The 27,752-nt window shown below is 38.0% G+C and overlaps 1 protein-coding gene across 1 annotated transcript in view; it reads right to left on the bottom strand.

The window, feature by feature from the left end:
- The window catches only part of LOC128094686 (interferon-induced very large GTPase 1-like), a 31,180-nt gene extending 8,049 nt beyond the window's left edge, over nucleotides 1-23,131 (bottom strand). The window contains exon 1 of the mRNA XM_052713174.1: nucleotides 22,982-23,131. The gene's annotated coding sequence lies outside the window, so the exon portion shown is untranslated. The remainder of the gene's footprint in view (nucleotides 1-22,981) is intronic.
- Nucleotides 23,132-27,752: the final 4,621 nt, after the last annotated feature.

Genomic DNA, 27,752 nt, shown 5'->3' with positions numbered 1-27,752 from the left:
AACTCAACATCAAAATCTTTAAGTTAGTGGTTAAATTTCAATACATAATTAGGTAACAACCAGTTTTTTATCTTAAAATAAAATAACCATATGCTGATTAACTTTTCTGTATTTGTTTCTATGAAACCTATGTTGACTATTTCCAATGAAATCTGCATTGTTGATTCTATCTACCATCATAAATCAATTTCTACTTCATTTATGCCTGTCACTCACATATAACTTTTTATTTTGTCCTTTCTATTGTGATAAAACATGATTATTAATTCAACTTATAAAAGAATTTGTTTAATTTGAGGTTTATGATGTCAGATGGTTAGAGTCTATGACCATCATATCAGGGGGCATGTCAGCAGTCATGGAGGCATGGTATTGGAGCAGTAACTGAGAGCTCACATTGAGACATAAGAACAGTATAGAGAGAAAGTGAGAGAGTTTGTGTGTGTGTATGTGTGTGTGTGTGTGTGTGTGTGTGTGTGAGAGAGAGAGAGAGAGAGAGAGAGAGAGAGAGAGAGAGAGAGAGAGAAAGACAGAGAGAGGAAGACAGGGACAGTAAGTTAGAGTGAAACACATACAGTGAGACACCGAGAAAAAGAGAGACAGGGAGAGAAAGGAAGAAGGGAAATGGAGAGAGAGACTGGACAGAAATAGAGAAAGTGTGTGTGTGAGAGAGAGAGATTGAGAGTATCTTGAATTTTTTTGAAACCTCAAAGCCCACCTCTAGTCACATACCTCCTTCAACATGAACACACCTCCTAATACTTCACAAATAATTCCACTAACTGGGAACCAAGCATTCAAATATGAGCCTATAGCTATTCTTATTCAGACTACCACATACTACTCCCAGCCACCCCCCAAATCCATGGCTATATCATAGTGCAAACTGCATTTAGTCCAATTTCAAAAGTCATCATGTTCTTTCAGTCTTAACACTGTTTTTTTTTAAATATTTTTAATTAAGGGATTTTCTATTCGTTTTTCATACCAACCACAGATTCTCCTGTCCTCCCTCCTCCAGTCCCCAAGCATTCCCCCCAACTAACTGTGCATTCCCACCTCCTCCAAGGCAAGGTCTCCCATGGGGAGTCAGCAGAGCCTGGTACATTCAGTGGAGGCAGGTCCAAGCCCCTCCTCCCTGTACTGGATTCATAAGTCCACCCTACACCAATTGGGAACAGGTAATGCCCCATCTCCAGACTAGGCAGACCAGATCCCTAGCCCCTAGGCCCTGGGGGCACATCCTGTACCCCCCTCCAAGCCAATGAAGCCCCAGGGACCCGCCAGCTGCCTCTTCCCCCACCCCCTCACCAAGAAAACAGCCCCCTGCTACACCAGCGAAAAGCAGAGACATAAGCACACCCTGCAGCAATTGGGAATAGGTAAGACCCCATCTCTGGACTGGGTAGACTAGATCCCTAGCCCCTAGGCCCCGGGGGCACACCATGTGCCCCTCCCCCAAGCCAATGGAGCTCCAGAGCCTGGCCAGCTGCCTCTTACCCTGCCCCCTGGCAAGAAAACAGCCCCCTGTGACACCAGTGAAAAGCGGAGACATAAGCACACCCTGCACCAATTGGGAACAGCACAGATTGGACCAAGAGCTCCCATTAGACAAAGAGTATCAACCGGACCAAAAGAGGCTCCCTCAGACACAGACAGCACTTGCACGGAGTGGAGGAAGAGATGGGTAAACACCAGTGCAAAAATACAGTCAACAACATGAAGACCAATATGGCATGATCGGAACCCAGTTTTTGGTTTTTTTTTTTGTTGTTGTTGTTTTTTGTTTTTCGAGACAGGGTTTCTCTGTGTAGCTTTGCGCCTTTCCTGGATCTCGCGCTGTAGCCCAGGCTGGCCTCGAACTCACAGAGATCCGCCTGCCTCTGCCTCCTGAGTGCTGGGATTAAAGGCGTGCGCCACCACCACCCGGCGGAACCCAGTTTTAACACTGTTTAAAATTCAAAGTCTCTTTTGAGACCAAAGATAATTTCTGAATTGTAACTTCCCATAAAATCAAAAATCAAATTACGTATTTCCAACATACAGTGGCATAGAATTTAAATTATCATTCCAGAGGGCATAAATGGGAGCAAGACCAGAATATAGCAGCACAAATTCTAAGTCCCATAATGGCTCTCTTTTTTATTTCAAATGACTTAGATTACTCCAACCTTCCAACTTTGTTAACTACAACACACCTCTCTCTTTGGTTGGTTACTACCTATATGCCATTTTTTGGGCAGATATCTTATAGATCTTCAATTTCCAGTACCTTGAGTTCTCCTGAAGAATCTAAGATTCACTGATTGGATTCTCGAAGCTCAGCCTGGCGCCTGGCCGTGTATCTCTCCATCTGCCTCCATCAGTCACTGGACAAAGGCTCTATGATGATGGTTAGGGTATTCACTAGACCAGTCACCAGAGTAGACAAGTCCAGGCATCCTCTAGACCACTGCCAGCACTCCCAGATAGGGTCATCCTTGTGGATTCCTGAAAGCCTCCCTGGCACCCTGCCTCTTCCTATTCCCATGATGTCCTCATCTATCATGGTATCTCCCTCCCTGCCCTCCCACTCTGTCCCTGTTCCAGCTAGACCCTCCCATTTCTCCATGTTCTCATCCCCCATTCCTTGCCTTCTGCTCCTCCCCCACTCCCAGTCTGCTCATGTAGATCTCATCCACTTCTCCTTCACTGGGCCATTCATGTGTCCCTCCTAGGCCCTGTTAGCTAGCCTCTCTGGAGCTGTGGGTTGCAGTCTGGCCATCCCTTCCCTCACATCTAGTATCCACTTATGAGTGAGTACATACTGTGTTTGTCCTTCTGAGTTTGGGTTACCTCACTCAGGATGATATTTTCTAGTTCTATCCATTTGCGTGCAAATTTCATGAAATTATTGTTTTTTACTGCTAAGCAGTACTCCATTGTGTATATGTGCCACATTTTCTTTATCCATTCTTCAGTTGAGGGGCACCTTGGATGTTTCCAGGTTCTTGCTTGTAGTGGGCATGGAGTGGCCTTAATAATTTCACCAATACTTGCTATTACAAATAATGCTGATTTGAACATAGTTGAGCATGTGTCCTTGTGGCAAGATTGAGCATTCCTTGGGTATATGCCCAAGAGTGGTATAGTTGGGTCTTGAGGAAGAGAGAGGAGGGATTCTGCAGGCAGGGGACATCGAGATCATGATGGGAAAACGTGCAGAGATGACCGCCACACTAGTGGAAGCCCACAAACTGTAGACTAGTGGCTGTGGAGCCCCCATGGGACTGGACTAGGCCCTCTGGATACCAAAGACAGTTGGTTGGCTCAAATTGTTTTGGGGGCACCCAGACAGGGGGATCGGGATCCATCCCTGGTGCATGGGCAGGCTCTTAGGAGCTCAGTGCCAGTGGTGTGACGCCTTGCGCAGCCTTGGTGCAGTGGGAAGGGGCTTGGACCTACCTAGGCTCAGTGTGCCAGGCTCTGCTGACTCCCCATGGAAGACCTTGATTTGGGTGATGTGGGAATGTGGGGTGGATTGGGAGGGAGGACTGAGGTGTGGGAGGAGGGAGGAGATGGGATCTGTGGTGGTATGTAGAGTGAGTAGAAAATTTCTTAATAAAGAAAAATGAAAAAAAGTATCTAAGATTCTCTTTCAGAGATTTGAGAAATGGCCTTTCAGGAACTCCCTTTCTTCAGTCCTTGGCTTTAGTGGTTCTCATGAACCATGGAGAAATATTCACAATCCTTTTACTCTTATATCCTCGTGACTATAAAGAACCAAATGGACCCATCAGATATAGATATCTACAGAACATTTCACCTAAACACAAAAGAACACACAAAGAAATTCTCAATATTGTCCAACTATGTGGACAATATTGCCAAGTTTGACTATAAATTTGAAATGAAACCTGGCACCCTTGAGTCACATTTGTAGAAGCTTTGAATTGTTGCTGTTTTTTATGAGCAGAATATTTCCTTAGCCCTTTCTTTCCACAAATTGAAGCTTAGGCAAATGTTATCTTGCCCTTAGGTCACCTGTCTCCTTATTCTATTTCAGATCATGTGTTCTTTAAATTTCTCATCTCTGTCAGCACAAGCCTAGGCTCCAACATGAAATTCATTGATGCTCTTTTTCACTTTGAGCTGCACATTTTGTATTGCTTTTTCACCTCCTTGCTCTTTTTAATTGTAGACTTTAATAAAGTGATTACTAGTAACCATACAACATTAAGTCAACTTGAACTTGCCTCTGTCAAGAAAATTACAACAATACTTTTCCATTTTTTGCCTCAGGTAGACTCATAGAATCAGAGCAGAACACAGGTACATTTTATTCCAAAATCTCACAAGAATTTTTTTCCAGACAAGCTTTCTCTGTGTAGTTTTGGTGCCTGTCCTGGATCTTGCTCTGGATTTCAGGCTGGCCTCGAACTCACAGAGATCCACCTGGCTCTCATAAGAATTTAAAAAAAATTTAAAGCCAAATTACTAATATTATTTCACTCTGAAACTTATTGAGTTAAGCCATTTTGTCATACATGGAATAAATCTCATTTGACCATATTATATAATTTTTTTGTATGCTGTTGGATTTAACTTCCACTATTTTGTTCCTGAGATTATATGTGTGTGTGTGTGTGTGTGTGTGTGTGTGTGTGTGTGTGTGTGTGTGTGTGCATGTGTGTGTGTGTCTGTGTATGTAGATAGATAGATAGATAGATAGATAGATAGATAGATAGATAGATGGTAAGAGACTTCAATACCCCATTCTCACCAATGGACAAATCATGCAGACAAAAATGAGCCAGAAAACCACTGGTTCTAACAGAAGTGGTGAACCAAATGGACTCATCAGATATCTACAGAAAATTTCACCTAAACACAAAAGAACACACAAAGAAATTCTCAGCATCTCATAGAACATTCTTCAAAATTGAGTCATAGTCACAAAGCAAGTCTTAACAGATACAATAAAATTGTAATACGCTTCTTCATCCTATTAGACTATTGTGAATTAAAACTGGATTTCAACAACTACAGAAACAACAGAAAGCCTACAAACTTATGGGAACTCAACAACTTTCTACTTCATGACTACTGGGTCAAGGCAGAAATAAAGAAATTAAAGACTTCCTAGAATTCAATGAAAATGAATGCACCAAACTTATGGGCCACAATGAAAGCAGTGTTAAGAAGAAATTCATAGCACTAAGTGACTTCATAAAGAAATTGGAGAGATCTGATACAGACAACTGAAAGCTTAGGTTAAAACAAAAGAAGCAAGCACACCCAAGAGGAATAGATGGTAGGAAATAATCAAACTAAGGGCTAAAATCAATAAAATAGAAATAAAGAGAACAATATCCAACCCCCCCCCCAAAAAAATCAATAAAACAGAGAGTTGGTTCTTTCAGAAAATCAACAAGATAGACAAACCCTTATCCAAACTAACTAAAAGAAAGAGAGAAAGTATCCAAATTAACAAAATCAGAAATGAAAAGGGGGACATAACAGCAGACACTGAGGAAATCCAAAGGATCACTAAGTTGTACTTTAAAAACCTGAACTCTACAAAATCAGAAACTCTAAAAGAAATGGATACATTTCTTGATTGATAATTAACTTACCAAAGTTAAATTAAGATCTGGTTAACAATTTAAATAGATATATAATCCCTAAGGAAGTAGAAGTAGTCACTAAAAGCCTCCCAACCCCAAAAAACTCAGAGACAGATGGTTTTAGTACATAATTCTACTAGACCATCAAAGAAGAGCCAATACAAACACTTCTCAAATTATTTCATAAAATAGAAACAGAAGGAACATGGCCAAATTTATTTTATGGGGTCACATTCATCCTGATACTCAAGTCACACAAACCACACAAAGTTTCAACAGAGAAAGAAAATTACAGAACAATTTACCTTGTGAAGATAGGTGCAAATAATACCCAAATAAAATACTCACAAAACTAATCATTCCAAGACTACATCAAAGATCACACATATCAAATAGTTTCATTCCAGAGATGCAGGGATGGTTCAACATATGAAAATCAGTCAATGTAATCCACCATCTAAACAAGCTGAAAGAAAAAAAATGTATGACCATCTCATTAGGTACTGAAAAAGCCTTTGACAAAATCCAACATCCCTTCATGATAAAAGTCTTGGAGAGATCAGGGATACAAAAGACATAATTAAACATAATAAAGGCAAATTACAGCAAGCTGATAGCCAGTGTCAAATTAAATGGAGAGAAACTCAAAGAAATTCTACCAAAATCAGGAATAAAACAAAGCTGGCCACTCTCCCTGTAACTATTCAATATAATACTTTAAACTAGAGCAATAAGAATACTGAAGGAGATCAAGGGAATATGAATTGGAAAGGAAGAAGTCAAAGTATGGCTAATCGTAGATAATATGACAGTATACAAAAGAAACTAAAAAATTCTACCAGGGAACTCTTATAGCTGATAAACACCTTCAGAAAAGTAGATGGATACAAGATTAACTTAAAAAAAAAAAAAAAACAGTAGCCCTCCTATACACAAATGAAGAACTGACTGAGAATGAAATCAGGAAAACAGCATCCTTTCCAATAGTCACAAATTATACAAAATATCTTGGGGTAACTCTAACCAACTAAGTGAAAAACTTATATGATAAAACTTCAAGTTCTTGAAGAAAGAAACTGAAGAAGATATAAGAAGATGGAAAGATCTCACATGCTCATGGATTGGTAGGATTAACATAGCAAAAATAGCCATCTTACCAAAAGCAATCTACTGATTCAATCACTTCTCATCAAAATTCTAATACAATTAATTACACATCTTGAAACCACAATAGTCAACCTCATGGAAAAACAAACCCAGGGTAGCTAAAATAATCCTGTACAATAAAAGAACTTTTGAAAGTGTCACCATATCTGATTTCAAGCTCTACTACAGAGCAATAGTAATAAAAACTTTTTATGGTATTGGCGTAAAACAGACACATTCACTAATAGTATTGAATTGAAGATGCAGCCATAAATCTGCACACCTATGGAATCTGATTTTTGATAATGAACACTGAGATACACAATGGAAAAAGAAAGCATATTCCACAAATGGTGCTGGTCTAACTGGATGTCTACATGTAGAAGAATGCAAATAGTTCCAATTCTATCACCCTGCACAAAACTCAAATCCAAGTGGATCAAAGACCTTAACATAATAAAACCAGATATACTGAACATGGTAGAAGAGAAAGTGGGAAATACTCTTGAATTCATTGGCACAGGATTCAACTTGGAGAACAGAACAGTGACAGCACAGGCACTAAGATAAACAATCAATAAATGGGACCTAATGAAACCGAAAGGCTTCTGTAAGGCAAAGGACACTGTCAATAGGACAAAAGAGCAGCCAACAGAAGGGGAAAGATTTTCACCAGTTTCACATCCTACAGAGGGCTAGTATCCAAAGTATGTGAAGAACTCAAGAAACTTGATATCAAAAAATGAAATTAAAGATTGAGTACAGCTCTAACCATAGAATTCTGAGCAGAGGAATTTCAAACTTCTCAAATTTCAAATGAGAAACATGAAAGAAATTCTTTAACATTAAAGAAATGTTAAACATCCTTAGCCACCAGGGAAATGCAAATCAAAAGTACTTTGAGATTTTATATTTTTTCAGTTTAATAGAGTACATATTTTTATTTTTTCTTTTTATTAAGTAATTTTTTATTCATTTTACATACTAACCACAAATCCCCCTCTCTTACCTCTTCCTGCCCCTCCAGACTTCCCCCACCAACCTACCCCCTATTCCCCACTCCAATAAGGTAAGGCCTCTCATGGGGAGTCATCAGAGCTTGGCCTTTCAGAATGGCTAAGATGAAAAACACAAGTAGTATATACTGGTGAGGATGTGGAATGAGGGGAACACTCCTTCAATTGCTGGTGGGGGTGAAAACTTGTACAGCCACTATGAAATTAACATGGCGATTCCTCAGAAAACTGGGAGTCAATCTACTTCAAAACCCAGTTAATCCACTCTTTGGTACCAAAAGATGCTTCATCCTACCTCAAGGACACTTGCTCAACTATGTTCATAGCAGCTTTATTCATAGTACCCAGAAACTGGAAACAACCTTGATGTCCCTGAATTGAAGAATGGATAGAGAAAATATGGCACATTTACACAAGAGTATTACTTAGCTGTTAAAAAAATGATATCATTAAATTTTCAGGCAAGAGGATCTAGAAAATATCATCCTGAGTGAGGTAACCTAGACCCAGGAAGACAAACATGGTATGTACTCCTGTATAAATGGATATTACCTGTAAAGTAAATAATTATTCTATAATCCACACACACACACAGAGGCTATAAGTATTAAGGAAAGCTCAAGGGAGGATGAATAGATTTCCCTGGGAAGGAGAAATAGAATAGATTTTGTGTGTAGACTGGGGGCAAGTGGAGATGGGGACATGTGGGATCAGGAAGGAGGTTATGGGTGAAGGTATGGAGGGAGAAAATACTAGGACAGATGAAGTAGCCTAGTGCAGTGGAAACTCCCTGTAATCTATAAGGGTGACCCTAGCAAAGACTCCTAGTAATGGGGAATATGGACCCTTAATCAGCCATCTTCTATCACCAGGCAAGGATTCCCGCAGTGGGACTGGGACATCAACCCAGCCATATGACCTTCAACCTACAATTTGTCCTCCCTACATGAAGTGTTGGGGTAACAGTGGCACAGAACTTGTGAGGGTGGACAACCAATGATTAGTCCAACTTGAGACCCACACCACAAGGCGGAGAGCATGCCTAACACTATCTGGATCATCAGGAACCAGAGGTTGAATAGCCCAGAGACCTAGAATATAACCAAACACAACTACCAAAAAAAGTCAATGAAATTATTCCTAATGATATTCTATTATACTCATAGATTGGGGCCTAGGCAAGTCATCATTGGAGAGGCTCTATCCAGCCACTGATGGGAGCATATTCAGAGATACACAGCCAAGTATTAGGTGGGGATCTGGGAAACCAGGAGAAGGGGAAGAAGGATTGTAGGAGTCAGAAGGTGGAGGACACCATGAGAACATGGCCCACAAAATTAACTAAATAGGGCTCATACTGGCTCACAGAAACTGAAGTGACAATTATGTAGCCTGTATGTGTCTGAGCTAGGTCCTCTGAATATATGTTATGGTTGTTCAGCTTGGTGTTCTTGTCGGATTCCTAACAGTAGGAGTGGTGGGGGTTGTTTATGATTCTCTTGCCTGTCCTTGGGACTCATTTCCTCCTACTGGGCTGCCTCCAACAGCCTTGATATGAGCGATTGTGCTTATGACTATTGTAACTTGGTATGCTTTGTTCACTTGATATACCCTTGAGGCCTGCGTTTTTATGAAGGGAAACAGAGGAGGAGTGGAGAGGAGAGGAGACAGGGCTATGAGGATTGGTGGTAAAGTAAATGCCCTTTGGGATCTAATGTATTAGAGAAGAATAAATTTTAAAAATGTGAAAACTTTTCTTTTATATTAGCAAAGAATAATTGGGATATGAAATTAAAAGCACATTAATATCTATATGAGTTTATAATGTAAATACAGCAAAATACATATGAAATTTTCTTGAATAAAACTGCAAAATTTTGATGGAGCAGGTTAAAGATATGTAAAGTAATGGAGCAATACTTTCTGTTTCCTATTGTTAAAATTGAATTTGCACTAGACAGGGTTCTGTCTCTAGAGAGAAGGAATCCATACAGTGTATGTATACACATATTATAAAAAAGAACTTGTTAGATTGGCTTATGTGACAGTAACTGGGTAGTTCAACCATGGTCATCTGCATACTAGAGAGCCAGAAACCCTGGTTCCTGATCTAGGAAGATGGATGCTTTAGCAGCCAAATTAATGCTGAAAGCCTGCAAGTCCCCTGGACTGTTTCTTGCATTGAATATATTCTGAAAGTCTGAATATACTGCAATCTAATGTCTACTGATAGACAAAGAATTGGTCTCTCACAAAGGATATGGACTTGCCAACTTACCCGCTATCTTCATTCCATTACATCTCCTCACCTGTCAAGCTTACCATACCGGGAAGCCCAACCCTATTCAGGGTGGTCTCTGCAGTCACTGTTCAGCATGCCAGTCCTGTCTGAAACAGTTTTCACAAGACTGTATATATGCATACCACCAGGCTAGGCATCTTTTAATCAGTTGAATTAACATATTAAAATAACTATCACACCAAGTATCTCCAACTTGATCCATATAAAATCAATGAATTTTCAACAATTCCCCCTCAAGTTATTTTTTAAATATCTACAAACTGGCTCTGATGTTCACTTGAAAGAAGAAAACACACAGAAGTACTGATACAACACTTAAGGAAAAGCAGAGGACCAATGATGTAAGACTTATTACAAAGATACAGCAATCATTGATATTTAATATTGATGAAAGAATTTTGAAGGATGAATGGCAAACAATAGGGTCCAGAAGATTATTACAGAAATAGAATCATTGAATTATTGACAAAAGATCAAAGGCAATATAATTGAGAAATGATAGAAAATCTTTTTTCAGCACATGGTAATATAAACAAACATACATCTAAAGCTACATACATTAAAAAATTTTAACATAGAACCTGTTTTCAAAACTTTTTTTTTATAACTGAAGTGGTTTTTTTTTTTAAGATTTATTTATTTAGTATACAGAAAAGGGTGTCAGATCTCATTATAGATGGTTGTGAGCCACCATGTGGTTGTTGGGAATTGAACTCAGAACCTCTGGAAGAACAGTCAGTGAGTGCTCTTAACCTCTGAGCCATCTCTCCAGGCCCCTGTTTTTAAAACTTTAACTTAAAATAGAACATACTTTTGGTCTGGTGGCAAATAACACCCAGTCATGTAATGCCAGAATCTATAGGAGCAAACTAGAGATGGTTGGAGAGCAGTTATCCTGTGATATGAGTGAGGAGAGGAAGCATTGATTTCAGTAGCAAAGATAGAATGAAAACACTGTACAGTTCAGTTTAAAGGATAGGGCCCAGTGTCTACTCCAGAAGTTTCAGCCTCAAGCAGAGAATTTTCCACTCCAAGTACAGAGTAGTGTATGTGTACAGATTGGAAAAAAAGGGTGGAGACAGAGATGGCAGAGAATCAGAACACAGTATACTGACACTATATAGAAAATATAATGAGGCCCATTACTTTGTATGGTAATTTTAACATTTATAATAATAATAAAAAAAGACAGAATCCCTTCAAAATCTTCAATCTGATTTCAGTGTCAGATAAAGAGAAGAGGAGGGGGGAAGAAGGGAGAGAGAGACAGAGACAGAGACAGACAGAAAGACAGAGAGAGACAGAGACAGAAAGACAGATGCAGACAAAGAGACAGAGACAGAGACAGAAAGAGACACACAGAGAGAGACGACAGAGAGAGACAGAGATTCAACACTAGATTCATTGTGTTTCCCTGGTCATTGTGTTCTGTTATTGCAATACAAATTAACTAAGCCAGAAATCAAAACGTATAGCCAAAGAGAAAGCAAGACAGATTACAGACAGACTCCATACTTGTGCCCAGATGAGTTATGGCAAGGAGTCAGATTCTATACTTCCTGATTAGGCAAGTGACCTCCTAAAGATAATCTGTGCATTTGTGTCCAGATGTGTGACCACATAGTTAACCTCTGCACACTTACTCAATGTCTTTGACTTCTATATTTCCCTTATTTAGTAGCTAGTTTTAATATTTCTTTGGATTAGCTTTGTCTTGCCCTTTTCTATCTCCTGTCCATCACTCCCCAATCCTGCTTTTTTGGTAATAGGCTTTTCCATAGCACAAGTGTTGTTCTGTGTTTGAAATTATCGTGCTTTAATTTTTGGATTGTCAGTTGCATTTCCTTACCACTTTATCTTTCTATTCTGAATTTAGCTGGAACTTGTGTTATTTCTACTCTTTCGGTTTATTTCTATTAATTTTCCTGCCCCAGTGTTTTCCTCCAGTGTTGCTCCAATACTAACTGCTACTCTTTTCTGCCCTTATCCTTCACAACTAATATCTTAATATTTTAGTATATACAATACTGTCTGATTTCTTCTTTTTAAATATTCAAAAAGAGATTTTAACTTCAGTAGAGTGATGGGTAAAAGTGATCTTTTAGTCTGCTACCTAGCATTATTTTGCAATAAAATTTTTTTATTAATGAAATAGTATGCACACACATTGAGATAGTCCTCATTCCAGTTGCACAAAAATGTTAAATAATATCACAAACATAAACATGCAATATCTCTTAATTTTAAACTCCCCAGATGCATTTTATTTTGGTTCAGGGTGGTGTAAATAACCATTATTCAACCTATGCCAAGAAGTGAGTCTCAGACTAGGGGCTACTCTTATGGTATTTCAATGTGGAACTTCGTGCCAGCTATTCCTTTGTTTCCAAGTCTCACTGCCTTATTTCTCTGGACACCTCTCTCTTTATTTCTTCATCTGGAATTACTATTATGGAGCAGAGTGGTAAATGTTTCCTTTTTTAACAACCATATTTATGCACATTTGTTCATTAAGCATTCAAGGTACAATCATATCTTGTTTCTTTATTCTTTGGAAGTTATTGGAAATGAAGGAATTAATTTTTTAAAAGGTGCTATTTTCTTACTGGTTCTACATATCAATTGTGGTTGTTTATGCCATTAGCACATTACTCTCAGAGTAGTGCTGTACATCATACCACTCCATTTCAGTGGAGAGAAATAATACTGCAACACTACATTCTAGTCATTCTTGCATATTGTAAATACTTCAACTAAAAGCATATAGATAATTTTTAAAATGCAAAGAAATAACTCTAGAAATTTGAGTCCAATGCAGAAACACAAGCAACATGAAAATTCAAGACAGCACAAATAATAACCAACTCTAGACATGCATAAAAATGATGAATTCAACAGCAATAGATAACAATGAGAGTTGATTGGATGAAAACTTAGTAAGAGAGTTCCAAAGAGTGAATATAAGAACATGCAATGAAATCAAAAAGGACATGAATTGATTGAATTATAAAGAAATAGAATCAGATAATTGAAAAAAGTATATCAATATAGGATATGAAATGGGATTTTAGTGAGTAAATAGGAAGAATAAAAATTAAAATATTGATGATGAAAGACCAATAACTCATTAAATAATTTAATGAAAAACAAGAAGAGTTGATGAATGACAAAATAGTAGCTCAAGGCTTGTAGACAAGATAGAAGGTGGAAAATTTGGAACATACATGAACATATGAATGGTCACATCTGAAAAAAACATATAACCAACAGTATAGTAAATGAGGACAAAGTAATAGTATTTGCTTTAAAATCAGGACTGAGACAAGAGTGTCCATTTTTTCTACCTATTTATCAATACAGGATACTGAAAGTATCAATTGAACTCATCAACAGAAATATGATGATACCATACCCTTTACTTACAATGGGGAATTTGTCCTGATAAACCCATCATAAATTTTAAAGCATACATTTAATTTACTGTGCTGAGTAGCTTTTGTCAACTCTACACAAGCTAAGGTCTTTTGGAAAGAGGAAACCTCAACAGAGAAAATACCCCCACCAGACTGACCTGTGGGGCATTTTCTTGATTGATAATTGATATGGGAGGGCCCATCTCACATAGGCAGTGCCACAACTGGGCTGATGGTCCTGGGTTGTATAAGAAAGCAAACTGAGCAAGCCAGTAAGCAGGATTATGCTGTGGCCTCTGCTTCAGTTCCTTCCTCCAGGTTCCTGCCTTGAGTTCCTGTCCTGGCTTTCCTCAGTGATGGGGTGTGACCTCAGAGTTGTAAGATGAATTAAACTCTTTCCTTCCCACATTGCTTTTGGTCATGATGCTTTACCATAGGAACCTAAACCCTTTCTAAGACTTACACCTAATCAACTGAACAACACATATTAGCCTAGCCTGTCCTTGAAGTCTTAGCCAGAGTAATAAGGCAAGAGAAATTAATAAGGTGTACAAAAAAGAAAGGAAGAAATCCATGTTTTATTATCTGCAGATGATAGGATCCTATATATCAGATACTCTAAAATCTTCACTATAAAACTTTTCTAATTGACAAACACTTTCAGCAGAGTATTAGGGTGTCATATGAACATGAAAAATACCAGTAACTTTCTAAATACTAATAATGAACCTGAAGAGAGTGAAACCAAGAAAAAAATCTTATTCACAAAAATGAATGGATAATAAAAATATGACGTATACATACAATATGGTTTTATTCAGTCATAAAAAATAAAATTATGTTGTTTTCTGGAAAATGAATAAAGGATAAAATCATCATATTCAATAAAATAAACTCATCAAATATAAAACCCTATTTTATTTCTTTTTTGGGGTCCAGATTTTACATTTATAATTGAAATAATTTATATATAATTATATAATTTGTATGATGTAAAAGTAGAAATAAAACCATGTGAAGGGGCTCAGAGACTAAGAGCATTTGCTGTTCTTGCAGAGGACCTGGGTTCAGTTCACAGCACCCACATGGTAGCATACAATCATCTGTAACTCCAATTGTACAAGATCCTGTGGGGAATTCCAGAATCAAACAAGTCTGTGGAGTATGCCTGCACCCCAAAATCTCACAGAGGTTACACAATTTAGGTTGTAAAACCTAGATCCACATCATGGGGACAAAAGGTCGTGTCATTTTAAAAGCCAGCAAGTCTTTTCCTGTCCTGCCCCCCCCACACACACACCAGAAAGCTGGTGCCAACATGTTATTTTGCTGACAGCCTGTAAGCTGAAAAACTAAGTGATGTACCCCCTCTGCTGCTGTGATGTCCGCTCCCTCCCTAAACTCCCTCTGCCTCAGGGATCCTTTGGTGTTTGATAATGCCTGCTTGCCCTCAATCTGACCCGTGTATGCAAATTATATGTATTCCGCCTATTTCTTTGTCTTTAAGCTATATATAAACTAGCCTGTTACCCCAATAAACAAGCTGCCCTGGATAGAGGCTGTTGTGGGATGTCCTGTATGTTGTGAATATTTGTTGTTATGATTGATTGATAAATAAAACGCTGATTGGCCAGTAGCCAAGCAGGAAGGATAGTGTAGGTGAAAAAGGAGAGAGGAGAATGCTGTGTGGAAGAAGGCTGAGTCAGGAGACACTGCCAGCCGCCGAGATGAGGAGCAGGATGTAAAGTACAGGTAAGCCACGAGCCACGTGGCAAGGTATAGATTAATAAAAATGGGTTAATTTAAGATACAAGAACTAGATATCAAAAAGCCTGCCATGGCCATACAGTTTATAAGTAATATAAGTCTCTGTCTGTTTACTTGGCTGTGGGACTGGCAGGTGAGAGAGATTTGTTCTGACCATGGGCCAGGCAGGACCAAGAAAACTTCAGCTATAAGAGGCAGACTTCTAAGCTTTTCTTTGCTTCTGTGTACTCATAGTCACTCACATCCTAACTTCTGTTCTCTCTTGGCATGGCTCTGTTGGTGGGATTTTGCGGTTGTGACTGTGAGCAGCCTACAGAGGTGTACAGGTACAGAGTGCACAGCAGTCTATCAGTCAGTGTTCCTGCAGAGCTGTGGCAGGAGTTTGAACGGCCAGAAAAAAAACAAGGGAAAAGTTTGAAGCTGTGATCAGAAGCTGGCAGAAAAGCAGGCAGGGACAGGCAGAGGCATAGGACCTCTCGGAAAAGGGAGAGCTGGGATGTCTCAGAGAGGGAAAGAAGGGGGCTTATATCTCCTATTTTTTGTTCTTATGCCCATATAATTGTGAAAATGGTTATTTTGTTTGATCTTTAGAGAGCATAAGGGCTGTTTTTGAGTGTGGGAATGTATCAGTAATTTTGAGTGTGTGTTGGAGTTTTCAGTAGGGATGGAAAGAACAGATTGCCCTTGTTAATTGTGTCCTGGGGCCAGGGTCAAGGGCTTAGGACATCCCCTGGTCTTGATTAGCCCAAAGGAGAGCTCTAGGAGGGAGGAGTCACCAAGAGGGATAATCTGAGGAGAAATCCAGGAACTGTCAGATAGGATTTTTGGAGGATTAGGAACAGTCACTGGATTCAAGCAGTGTGGCCACCAAAAGCAAAAGGAAAACTTCCAACCAAGAAGAACTGAAGGGAATGTGCCCAGAGGCCACCCCAGGGGGACCACCATAACCAGTGAAGGTCACGGTGGTGTGCATTCGCCCTAGTACCACAGGATAGAGCAGGGGGACACCTGACATGCAACAGCTGTCACCTGATAACCAGAGGAATGGTTAGGACAGCAAGGGAGGGGGAACTTACCACCCACCCACTGTTTGATGAGATCAGGCATCAGGAGGCCTGAATGTTAGAGAACTGGGTTATGGGGTGGGGGTTTTGTAGACTGAATCCTGGATTTTGGCACCAATGAAAGGAAAAGTATTGGCCCAGGACACCAAAGACCAAATTCTCAGGCCAAGTTCTCAGCACAAAGGAGATTTATTTGCCCCAGAAGGACAGAGGACAGGGATAAGGGACAAAGACAGGAAACAGAGGAAGAGGGAGAAGGGGAAAGGAATAAAGAACAGGGGAGAAAGGGACAACCTGGAGGGGTCAGGGGTATTTGTCCTGGAGAAGGACAAAGAATTGCCTCTGGAGAGAGAAGAGACAGATGTGGCACATAGGGCAATGGTGGTTTAAAAAGGAACAAAGGGAAAACCCATGTTAGAATGAGGTGTTTAATTTTATTTGGCATGTTAATTAGGTGAGCCAAAGGGGGCTTTTTATTGCTAAATTTCCATCCTTTGATAGCTGTACACTGGTAGTCATCCTCAGGAGGAGGGATTGGCCAAATAAGGGAATAGACCTTGGGAATAGCTTCAGGAATGTAATCTAACAGTTTTTTGGCAAGGCAGACAGAATGGGGGAGAAGGGAAAAGCTGGCAGAGCCACATGCTGGAGTTTGCTAGAGTCTCTTCATGTATTTCATGTATATTCTAATCCACTACTCTATCCCACTCATTTCCTTACTGTTATTCTCACACCTCTAGCACACACACACACACACACACACACACACACACACACACACACACACCCTCAAGCCATTTATCTATAAGGCAAATGAGAGTGTACAGGCTTCAGCTGCATTCATTAATTATGCTTTCAATTCTCCTGTAATTTCTGTCTTGTTCAGAGACACAACCGGATTGTCCAATGATTATCATATGAATCTCTTTTCCACTTTATATAAACTTAGGACCCATGGGTTTCAGATGCCTTCTCTAACCTCTCTTCAGTCTTGTTTGTTTTTCAGCCTTGTCAGGATTTCCTTACGTTTTGCCTTCACGTGCACTTACTGTAACGGCTGTAACAGGCATCACGTCTGATGTTAGTTCCTCTTCTGCTCTTCAAGATTCATTTTGAAATCAAATGGCATTCAGCATTATTAGGGTGTATATGTCATACTTTCAAAAACTGCTTTACCCCTATATTTCACCTATATGTACTGCCAGTGGTGAGGCCTGTGGAAATATTAAGGAGAGAAAGACCAGATAGAGCGTGTTCTACCAGTGTTTCCCAGAAATAACTCAGACATGGAACAAACACTGAGTACCAAGCAAAGGAGGATTTGTTCTCAAAGTTACATAGTAGAGAGTGACTGGGAGCTTCTTAAGTAAGAGTTAAATTGTACAGGCTTTAAAATTGTGTGCTTTTTATCAATTCCAGAAGATACTGAGTGAGGTTACATATTTGATTGTAGGTTATTTTTGATTAGGAAGACTTAACTAAACCATTTCATTTGTTTGTCATGTCAAAATGTAGATTAAAATGTTAGACATGTCTTTGGTTTAGTTTCCTTGTAACATAAAACCCAGTTTTGTGGTTTCTAAACCCCACACCTAGAGATTATATGTTTGAAGTTATAATTTCCTGTTTTCCCATAATCTGTCTTGCTTTTATTTACGTTTTTTCCCTCATACTCCTCTCTTCTCACCAGTTAATCCTATCTCAAAACATGAGATTAATATCTTCAGGTAATGATGAGTTCAACAGCCCCTTGCCTGTTTGCCCTTTTGACTCTGTGTGGTGAAGAAGCAATAAGGCTCACTTTGGGTGCCTGTGTATTGATCTTAGATTTCACAGTACCCAGAACTGTAAGCCCCAAATTCTGTTCATTGTAAATTTTTAGTCTCAGTTAGTCTATTACAGATCAGAATGAAGAAGATATAAAATGGTGCAGGGAGCTGAAGTGTTATGAGAAACACCTGATAATGTGGAAACAGCATGGCAAACAAGTATTGAAAGGAAGTTGGAAGGACATGGGGATCAAGCTCACATTACCACAAATACAGTGCTATGGGCATTTTTGGCTAAACCATGACTAAGAGAAGAACTGTGAGAGCATCTGTAACTTTTGGGAGATGAATTGAGTTGTCATGCTTCACATATCTATAGACATATATGTACTGTTTGCAGTCCAGTGAAATCTTAGGTAGAAATGAGGAACAAGGTGTTGGAAGCCAGATATAAGGCCCTTCTTATGAAGAGGCAAATAACTTCACTAAATTGTTGGTACAGAAGAACAGAACAAAGATCAGACAAGAAGGATTAGAGTCAGCAATGAGCTCAGTATTGGAGCACCTGCTTAGCATGCAAGGGGGTCCAGGATTAATCCTCAGAAGAAGCAAAATGAATAAAAATATGAAATTATAATCTGACTTCACCTATATAATGTTTTATGTTAATCAGTGATGAATAAAATTCATAACCAGAAACACTTGGCCTAGTTTATATCAGTGAATCATATGAAGTATATAAGAATATTTTCAGATGTATGGAAGAAAGTATATAAGAAAACGATACCTGATTTAAAGTAATTTCTTTCTAAAAATAAAAACATATCATACTTCGTAATTGATTCTCTGAGGCCATCTTACCTTACTTCCAAATCTTTATTGAGACATTAAAAAAATGAAATCTCCAAATACCTCTTATCTCTCAGAAAAAAACTATTATCATATGAAATCCAACAATATATAATAGAATTTTTGACCATTGTCAACTGAACTTTATCTAGATATGGCAAACCGGCTTAAAAGGTGAAAACCAGTGAACATACATTATATCAGTACATTAAAAAGAAAATCACATGATTATATCCCTCAGACACTAATGCATTTTGACCAAATCCAAAAATTCAATCCTGATCTCAGCATACAGGAAAAAGTGGGAACATCCTTCAATTTTGTAAAAAAGCATATGCAAACAATATACAGGCAACATTTTATTTAATATTGAGAAACAGAAACAGAGCAAGAATCCCACTTTTCATCATTCTTATTCAATACTTATCTTGAAGTCTTAGCTAATAAACAAGATAAAAATGAAAATAAAATGTGTGTGCACAAAGTAATAACCAAAAAGACAACTACCTTTACTCGTAGATATTATGACTTAAAATCCTGAAGAGTGAACAACAAAAGCTGCTGTGAACTAGCATGAATTTTTAAAAAATTCCCATTATAAAGTTAAAATAAAAAGTACTCTTTGTATATCAACAAAGAATAAATGAGTGGTATTTCAAATTAAAACACATTACTATTACATGAATACCAAAAAAACCCAGTTAAATGTAAACATAACAAATATGTACAAGACTTATATGAAAAAGACTGTAAAATTCTGATGGACAGATTAAAGAGTATGTAAATTAATGAAGCCATACTCTTTAATTTATGCTGTTAAAATTCCAATTTCCCTATGGATCCCTGGATGAAAAGAATCAACAGAATGTACATGCAACTATATTATGAAAATAAGTTCATTACATTGACTCATGTAGTATAAAGCATTTGGACAATGCTCAACTATGTGCTGCAAAGGCTGAGAACTATTTCCCAATCCAGGAAGGAAGCCTTTGCAGTTCCAATCTAATCCTGAAAGCCTTGGAAATTTGCTGGAATTGAGTTCATGCTGAATGTCTGAAGAGCTGGACTCTAAAAGTGGCAAAAGCAATAGAAGCAGTCACTGGGAAAAGTAAGACTTGACACCCTGTGTGTTGCATTCATCCCACTTCTTCATTAGAACAGTTTACCCCATTGATAATCTCACCCTTCTTCATTGGAGCAATTTTCCCTGTAGATAATCTAACCCGTATTCAGGGCAAGTGCTTCCTCACTATTGACTGTCTGACATGTCAACCCTATCTGAAAAAGTGTTCAGAGCCATACAGACGCATTGTGTAAGTTCTAGGCATTTTCTACTTAGTTAAGTTGTCACTTCAGTTCAACTATCACACTAGCTCTTTACAGCTTGGTCATTATAGATTCACTATAATCTAACAAAATCCCCACCAAGTTGTTCTTTGAATAACAAACCAAATAGTTTATAAGAAAGAAGAAAAGGTACAGAACAATCATTATGCAGCATTAAAGGAGAAAAACAGAACACTGACAGCTCAAGGCTTAATAAAAAGATACATCAATCAATAAAATATGGTATTGATGGAGAATTTTAAAAATCAATGGAAAAAATGGGATCCAAATGTATATCATGTAAATAGAATTAAGGAGCAAAGACATTGTCATAGAGGAAAAGATAGATTTTTTTCAGTATGTGTTTCTAGAAATATTCATATTCACGTCCATATATATTTTAAAAATCTTAATGTATATCTAATCCTTTGAAAAATGAACTCAAAGAAAAATATGGGAGAGGAAAAACACAGATGAAATCTATGCATCTACTGCTGAATGTAATACATCTACACTGCTTAGGTACTCTTAATGTCTATAAACCCAGGAAAGTGGTATTTTAAAGTCTATTTCATAAATTACTAAAATGGTTTGAATACAACTTAGATGATATTTGATCCCCTGAAGCAAATATTTTAAAGAGATTATATATCTGAAATACTTTAGGCATGGTTCATTTTGACCAACACTCCTTAATTCATAATATAATTTTCATTAAGCTATCAAATTAAACACTGACTACATTAATGTTAATACTCCTAAACATGTTCATAAGAAGTAATAAATTAAATTTTATCATTTAAAACAGTCAAAGATAACAAAATTAAAAAACAAGAAATGTTTTATGTTAATTAAATATTTTGGTATACATATAAATCTTCTGATTAAATTAATTGACATGGTTGTGTTTTAAAAAAATAATCCCTATATACAAATGATTAATTTAAGATTTTCATTAAGGTTGTGATACACACAAAATGATAAATATGCCTACATAAATATTTGTCAAATATGTTAATGTTACTTTTCTTTTCATAAATGAAATTGCAGAAGATACAACCCCACAAATTGTAACATTCTTAATATAAGTAAGCTTACTTCATCCATGTCTTTTAAAAGTTTATTCATTTAGTTTCAAAAGTTTATTTATAGCTAAGACAATATAATACATCTTAATGATAAATTTTAACTAAGAGTTGTGTCATTAATATGTAAAAACTATTTACTCTATGCCTGTGCTCTCCCTCTTAAAAGAAAAAAAAAACAAAACAACTTTCTCCCCAAGTTTCTTATTTTTTCCAATTTAAGACCATAAAGACAGGAGGCTAAAAAGAAAAAAAATAATCTCTAGGATTTCTAACATGTTTTGCTTGAGTTTCAAATACAGCTTCCTATTTATTTGAAATATAGATATCTTGTTAGAAAGTAAGGGTTTTTTAAATTCTGCCCACTCAAATATATATATTTATATATGAAACACTGTAAACAAATCAAGTAAAATGTAAGATATTAAAATTTATGAATGCAAAATATTTGGTAAGAAGATTTTATATGGATTTTAAAAGTATACTTTTATATGAGAGGGGATTTGATATGTCGATTTTATTTTAAGGTAATAGATTTTTCCAAAATAAAAATAAAAAGAGATTGAAAAAAACTGAAAGCTAATGTGTATCATAAAATGATTTCCAAAAGTTAAAACGTGGCAATAGTATATTGAGTCAGTGAGATGGCTCAGTGGGTAAAGACACCCAAGGATCTGAGTTTGATCCTCAGAATTCACATGCTAGAAGGAGAAACTGACTTCTACAAGGTATCCTCTGAACTTCCACATATATGCTGTGGCACACATATTCCCAACACACACACACACACACACAATTTAAGAAAATATGAAAGTAATATCGATATATAAAAACCTGTTTATGTAGCAAGGATTTTATGTTTTGTCAAAATAACTGCTTATGGTTTTTAAATAGGAAACTCTGTCCTAAAAGAATAAAAATTTGTTTAAAAGTATTTGTCAAGCTTTATCTTAATGCTATACAACTAACTTTATTCATTCTTCAATACTGTTATAACCAACAGTCTCAGTTTTCAATAACCATAATTAGAGCCCAATCAATGAGGATAAAAATGCTAAAAGGAAAATAAGTATGTTGGCCATTGCTTCTAGGTCAACAGATTACCAAGGGAGCAGAGAAGGAGGCACCTTTAAGAGTGTCTTATAGCTCCAGTAAATCAGCTGTCTTCCTGATCATAGAGGACAAGGAGAGAGATCTCCAGGATTGTACTGTAAGCAGTGCACACTCCACATGATGAGGATCATCACAGAAGGAAATTTTTTCAATGCTTCCAAGGAAAGCCATGGTTAATGTACCCTGCCCCATCCCAACAAATGACATAACTTCTAAAGAGAAATTAAAAGAGCCAAAAAAAGAAGGCTGAGGGGAAGTAGATTTTAGCTCCCAGCTTTCTGAGTACAGCACTGTTTGAAGATTCAATTTCTGTTTTGTTGTTAATTCTTGGAGGTGCTATGGACCAAAGTCTGATTTTGCTACGAGCCTTAGGTTTTGGTAACATGGCAATGTTAAATTCCTGTCTGTGGCTTTAGCATGTCACAATCGCTGTGTGTCTCTAATTTTCATCATTGCTCATTCTACTCTAGTTCCTGTGTCTGTTGTACTTATCTGTCTACCCAATGCCCCCTTTTCACTTACTTGTCTCCTGAAAGCCCAGTACCTGTCTTCAGGTTGTTGGTTCAGAAAGAAGTGAGAGGAGATCATGCCCCTTGCTCAAGGCTGCCAGGCTGCTGACCATCAGCTGAGACTCAGATAGGGCTCTATGAGGGCAGGGATTGAATTCCCCCTAAGGACCAGGCACCTCCCTTTTCCTTCCTGCTCATTGAGGTTTTGTTTCTTTCATGCTTATATTTTTTTTTCTTGTCTCACTAGAATCAGGGTCCCTTGTGTAAGTTCCTGTAGCTAGAAAAACTAAAAAATTGTTTGAGGAATAATCTCCAAGACAGATTTATTGGAATTTTAGAGAAATAAACAAGGGAGGTCACCTGCAAATCTTATTAGCTGCCAAGAGGAGGGGGTTGGGTAAGAGGAAGAATGTCATACTTTCTGAATCAGAGCTTTAAATAAAAAAGCAAGCAGCCTCAGCAATGGTGTTAACAGGATTGTAGTTACATCCTGTGCCCCAACAAGCCAGGTTCTGCCATCCATCCTTGGTAAGCCAAATAAATAGCAAAAAGCAGGAAAAGGTTTCATTCAATATGAGCACATATGGAAAAAGCATAAAGAGATTCAGAGACATCTCGCCTCCTCCCATGTTTATCTTTGTGATCCTTAAAGGAGTTTTCAATAGAAGAAAGAGATGTATAAGTAAGCAATCTGTCCAAGGTGGGGCCCAGTGAGTATCATTGTCTCAGCTCCAGTTTCTCCTGTAAGGTCACCTGCAAGGCAAGCCACTGGGCACTGTCCTGAGGAACTCTCTTAATCAGACAGTTTGAACTGTTAAGACCTACCCTAGGTATGGCCAACAACCTTCCGATGGCTGCCAACATAAAAGGATATGGGAGAAGGAAAGTTTGGCTTTCCACTGCCTGTTTCATTCTTGCTGGAAGTTTGTCTGTTCCACTGCTGTCACTGCCACCTTTACTGAATTACTCAGAAGAATGTAACTCTCCCTTTGATCTTTTCTGTCCCTTTTGTGAGCATCATTTCCCTGACACTTTAGATTTTACTCTTTTTCTAAAGCTGTCCTTCCTGCTAGATGGCTGCTTATCCACCATGCGACTGACCTCCATGCAGCATAACTCTAAGACATGACCTTTTCTCTCTCTGCTCTTAGATTTACAACCTGTCTGCCCTGAGATTGTTCTTTCAAATACAAATAAAATTTCCCTTGAGTTTCTTTTTGAGTCTATTCTTAAATTATTTTATTAATGAGACAAGGAGCTCTAATAGGGCACCACAACTTCAATGTTAATGGCTATAGTTTCACTTCACCCTGGTAAATCTATAGGGTGATACTTATCCATTCCCAGAAACAGTCACTTCCAAGTCTGTGCTGTGTGGGTGGTGCTCACTGAATGAAAAAATAAAATGAGGACAGGACACGACTAGGTATGGTAGATGAGAAATTTTATTGTAGATATGAGGCAGAAAATAGTCAGAGGCATCTGGAAGTGGCCAGACTAAACAGGGCTATTGGGGAGGGTGGAAAAAGGAAGAGAAGATGAAGAAGAGCTGTGATTCTAAAGAACAAGAAGCAAAAAGACTTTGTGTCCAAAATGGCTGAGGTTATCCAGGGAAGAAAAGCTGGAGAAAGAAAAGCAGAAGCCCAGGTCAAGGGCTGGAGAGACTCACTTTAGGGGATAGATTGAGAAGTGCTGAGAAGATCCAGGACTCTGCAACAGGTAACTGTGATCCTGGGGGATGGTGGGAGAACCTGGAAGCTAGTATCTGCCTGGATATGTTAAATAGACATCTCAGCCATTTGTCCAGAGATTGAGACCTTACATTACTACTACTCACAAGGTGTTGTTGATCTGTCCTGTACTTGTAGGAGTGCAAATATCTTCCATTATCAAACCAGAGTCCAGAGTAGCTTGTAAAATGGACTCTTTCAGGACAAGGCACAGCATGAAAAACCCATGCTGTAGTTCTTTCATTTGTATATTAATATATATAAAAATGATTTTTTTCTATTTACTCTTCCCAGATAATTACAGTGAACCAGTGAATCTTGAATAAACAACAAAGAAAATTTCCATAATCTTTCTCTATCTTTTCAATGATTTATATTTTTACATTCTGTTAAGTCTTGCATTAGTGTTTCTGTGCTTTGGTAGTTAAAAGCTATGATCTGAGAAGAGTTAGGATCTGTCTTCTATACCTGAGATTTCAGAGAATGAGACAACACTGACTATAAATGGAGGGAGCACAGTATTGTGCTTTATGAAGTAGACAAAGACTTCTCTCCACAGTACAAACAAATAAACAAAAACCAACTAAATTGACAACAACAAGATGTTCTTACCTCAATGGGAATAATATGATTTACTCTGTAGCTAAATATGAGTGATGATTCAACTTGCTGCAAATATTGTATTCCAACATGGTAGTATTTCAATAAAGTTTTCATAAACACAGAGAAATGAAAATCATGAATCAATTCACTTTTCAACCTGTTGGTGGAAACATGAGTGAGGCAGGCTACATCAAAGGGAGGAAATCTCTATTAGGGCTCAGATCCTATCTGATGATATTTTTAACCTTTGAATTGGTAGAATATAAGGGTTTGCTTGTATTTTCTGAAATACTTATCTCCCAGTTACAAAGTTGTTAGGTCTAATACAGAAGTGGACACAAAGGACTATTTAGAGGCTAAGATAGCCCAAAATAATTTGAGTGACATTCAGCATTTTAATTCCTCAAAATAATTAGAATTCTAATCAGTCAGCTTTGGAGGAAGCTTAATGTAGATTTAGCCTTCCCTCCCCTCCCCTCCTGGAAACTTCAGTTAACATTTCCTGTTATTTAAGCCACTCCTGACCTGCTACTGAACAGACACATTCAGTTTCATTTCTCAGTCAAAACTCATTTCTAGGAAATGCTTATTTATAACCACAGATAAAAGGAGTGTTGTCGGTCAGCTGAATGTCTGTTGATTAATGTTTTTGTTTGTTTTGTTTGTTTGTAAGCTAATTTCTCCTACACTTTCCTGTTTCTTTCATTTTTTTCTTTTACTGTCACGAATTTGAAGTAAGAAGACTTGGTGGCACAGCCCTTTTTCTGTTATGTTCATTGCATTGTGAAAGCTTCCCCAGGCCTCAATGTTATTGTTTATGGAGACTGGCATGTTATTTAGAGTAGAGCCAGCATGAAAGGAAAAGTGCTTCAGGGCATCTATCCCAGGATGGGCTGAGTCCCAAAGGACACTTTAGACAACAGCTGTGTAAGTAGCCAGACCGAATACTGGTAAGCTAGGAAGCTAGGAGCCTCCTATGGATAGAGTCAAGTACTCTCCTTACTCTCTCTTAATCTATACACTTTCTCTAGAAATGTGGTTATTTGTCCTATAGACAAATATCTAAATTTATCTCATAATGTAGGCATGGAGATAAAAATGTTTTCACATTCAAATCGAAGTTGTTTAGCCACAAATCTCACAGGAATGTATTTTAAAAATATTATTTTCCTAATGAATTACTTGAGGTTTCATGGAGTATTCCAACCTCCTATTTGTTGTAACTTCTTAGAATTTCCTTCCAATCTAATCATATTCTAAACTGGAGAACATTTAAGTTACTTATAAATTCATAGTCCATTCCCAGCTCTAATCATTCAGATAAATGGTTATTTCTGTTTTCACTACCTTGGAGAAAATGTCTTCAGCTTCCCCCAAATCCTTCTTCCAAACTCCAGTTCTGATGGTTTTCGTTTTGGAAGATGTCATTCTGTCCTCAGCCCTGAACTTCTCATCCATCTGTAGACTTCTTCATTTGCTATCCCACACTCTTGGGTCTTGTACACAGCCTTAAAATGTCTTATCTTGCACCTCACTGAAGAATCTCAGGGTAGAAGACAGAGCTCCTGGTGAACTACCTTCTCTCACCACTGGACTATGTAGCTAGTACTTGGCAGGAAGGAAGCAGTGCAAGTGTAGAGAGCTCCAAGGAACAATCTTCCAAGGCTGAGCAACTTTATGAAAAGAGGGACTCTGAGACAGGCTGTTGTTTAAGAAAGAGATCTATTAGATCAGATAGGTAGCCACACAACAGGGCTGTGGGGGTTTGAGGAGAGTTCAGACCCTCAGCATATATACCTGCCAGGGACACTATAAACTGTGCAGCATCACCTAACTTGCATTTGCATTCTACGGCCTTGGCATTGGAGCTTGGCATTTCCCTTTAGATTCAATCTATGTTTAGTTAGGATATATCCATGGGAGAGACCGACAAGGATTCCCACTAGCAGATAAACCCTTGGATATTTTTTGTGTAAAAATCATGGAATTGTATGAGAGTTTGGGTTAAGTTCCTATATGAGAACATCCAAGTCTCAGTGTTCAGTGACTAGACTGAAACTACTTGGGACCTCTCTTTCTTATCTCCCATCCATCTTTCTCACAGTTGTCCACACTACTCATCTGGGCAGGAAGGAGAAGTATAGCCCTGATGTTTTCAGAACTACAATGCATAAGTAACAGGAACATTCTGCTCATCCTTGCTCCAGCAATCTCTTTTGTTTTTACTTTTATTGTGTGTTGTTTTTTCAAAGCACACCTGCATCTCGATGCAAAAGAAGCTATAATAATTTTTTTAAAACCTCAAGAGATATTTACTGAACTGAGGGGGTGCAAACCTACCCAAGACTTTCTCAGAGGCTCTGATGAAAAGAGAAAGGGAACTTTAGTTCAGTTTCCTTGTACAGGAGTGGACTTGGCAAGGCTGGTCTAGGGCTGGAGCCAGTGCCTCCT

Source organism: Peromyscus californicus, unplaced genomic scaffold (genome assembly GCF_007827085.1).
Source record: "Peromyscus californicus insignis strain IS unplaced genomic scaffold, ASM782708v3 Scaffold_4__1_contigs__length_199733344, whole genome shotgun sequence".
Classification (NCBI taxonomy): Eukaryota; Metazoa; Chordata; class Mammalia; order Rodentia; family Cricetidae; genus Peromyscus; species Peromyscus californicus.
Note: the sequence above shows the minus strand (reverse complement) of the source record. Positions and strands in the feature narration are given on the sequence as shown.